The sequence below is a fragment of the Fukomys damarensis genome, unplaced genomic scaffold (genome assembly GCF_012274545.1).
Source record: "Fukomys damarensis isolate Sample0158 unplaced genomic scaffold, DMR_v1.0_HiC HiC_scaffold_2, whole genome shotgun sequence".
In the NCBI taxonomy this organism is placed as follows: domain Eukaryota; kingdom Metazoa; phylum Chordata; class Mammalia; order Rodentia; family Bathyergidae; genus Fukomys; species Fukomys damarensis.
This window is the reverse complement of record NW_022900914.1, coordinates 48,588,546-48,590,936: the sequence shown is the minus strand read 5'-3', so window position 1 is coordinate 48,590,936 and position 2,391 is coordinate 48,588,546.

The following is a 2,391-nucleotide window of genomic DNA, read 5'->3' as shown; positions in this document are numbered from 1 at the left end:
AAAAAAAAAAAAATTATTAAAAAAAAAAAAATAACTTTTAAAAAAAAAAAAAAAAAAAAAAGCCAAGCACAGAGCAAGAAAGTCAATAGAAATTTTATATAACCACTCCCCAAGACAACGGTAAACTGCGTGAATTGCAAACATGTGCCCATAAAATAAAAATTATTGAAAAATATGTAACTATAACAATCCACAAGACAATGCAGTGGGGGAAGAGATAAATTCCCTCCAGTGGATTTCAGATCTTGGAAAAATGGAAAGAAGAAGAAGAAAAAAAAAAAAGAAAATATAGAAGGAAAAAAAAGGGGCCCAGTGGTCTGCCACCTGCCTCACAAGCGCAAGCTCCCAAGTTTGATCCCTGGTACCAAAAAACTAAAATAAATAAAAAGGGCTGGGAATATAACCCAAAGAAAGAGCACCCCTATGTTCAATTTGCAGTAGTAAAAAAAGAAAAAAGGGGCCGGGGATTTAGTCTAATGGCTCCACCACCTGCCTTGCAAATGCAAGGACCGGGATTCAATTCCCGGTACCAAAACAAACAAAAAGGAAAAAGTATTAATACATTCAAACACCTGAAAATTAAATTTTTTTCTAAGGCTAGTAAACTGAGGAAAAATATTTGCTGTTCATTACAGTCAAAGGGCTAATTTCCCCAATAATACAGAGTTTCTACAAATTGATTGTTTTAGTAGCCAACTAGAAAATTGAACAAAGTACACAAACAGATAATTCACAGAGAAGGAAATACAGGTGATTCTCAACATACGAAAAATGTTCAACATAACCTGTACTAGAAAATGTACCATTTCTTTCGCCTATCAGTTTGTCTGTTTCAAAAGTTGGGTTAAACACTTTTGGTTATGGGGAAAATTGCCGCTCTTATCCACAGCTGGGGGAAGGACAGTGGGGGTGCAAGCTCTGCAGAGAACAATCTGGCAACACTGTCCAACGCACATGCTTTAAGCCAGCAATTTTGGCTATGCAGGGACATTCTGTGTGCCAGGCTATCCACTGCAAGCGCTGTTTACTGTAAGAACAAATGAGAAACAATGGGGTCTGATTGATTATCTTACATTCTTACAATGGACTCTTGTGATTGTGAAAGGAACAATTTATGGACTGGGAAAATTTCTAAGACGTGGTCTAGTGAAAAGTATAAAGTGCAGTGTGTATGGTATGCACAGGGAAGGGGAAGAAAGACTAGATGTATGGAGGTTCATGTTTAGGTATTAAATATGCATAAAATACCTCCCCAAGTAGGTGGCTAGGGGATGAGGGTGAAAAAGGAAACTTTTCTCTTTATGTCTTAGTAGACATTTTGAAGTTCGGACCTGTGGATGTAAAACCCATGCAAAAACCAACTTGAAAATGAGACAACTGGAACAAAAATGAGTAAACTGCAATTCAGCCTCGGGTGAAGGGTCACTTGGAGGGGTGGGCGCGGCTCTCAGGTAGAGTGTGGTCTGGAGGGGTGTGGGATTTGGGGTTAGTGCACTGCTGAACTGGGTTGAGGACCTGCAGGTTAGGGGAGGGAGGGCGGGAATAGAAACCAAGTAAGAGTGTTAGGATGATCTTGGTATGGTAGTTAAGGCTTAAACTAACTTTGCTCCTCTTTTCCTCATGGGAACATAAGCAAGCACGAATTACATAGCCCAACACGGCAAAAGCTTGCGTAGGTTAAAGCAAGAGGGCAGAGGTACCCTAACAGCTACATTCGCATTGTTTTCAGTACCGCGCCTCAGAGCGCGTCAGGTTGCAGTGCCTTTAAGCACTGGGACTCTGCAGTCCAGGTCGCGATCCTGAGCAGTGCGGACAGTAGTGGGTCTTGGGGCTTTACCAGAACTACCCATAGCATCCACCTCGGCAAAGGGTCTCGAGTTCGGGATGAGAGAAGTTTGGGAATTAGTGTATGGGCCACCAAGCGTTACCCTCAAAGGTGGTGTGGGCGGGCTGAGGATGTAGCTCAGTATCACAGCGCCTGCCAGCAAGCACGAGGCCCTGAGTTCGATTCCCAGTAGCAAAAAAAAAAAAAAAAAAAAAAAAAAAAAAAAAAAAAAAAAAAAAAAAAAAAGTAGTCAAAGATGGTGGTGTGGGAAGGTAGGGGTCCGGGACTCGTACAACCGAGCAGGGCGGAGTCCTCTGGCGGCTACAGCTCTGGCCTTGCAGCCCAGGTCCCCTGCTCCGCTGCCTCGAGCCGGGGTCTTTCTATGGGGGTCGTGCCTCAGTTTCCCCTGCCAGGTCAGCGGTCGTGGGGCCCTTTCCACTCCAGCTGCTCCCGGTTCTCAGGAGCGGAGCCCTCCCTCCTAGGACGCTGTCTCAGCCTGGATCTCCACCGCCCCCCGCCGGGCGGCCCCTGTCCCCGCAGTACCTGTGACGCCTACGCCCGCGAGG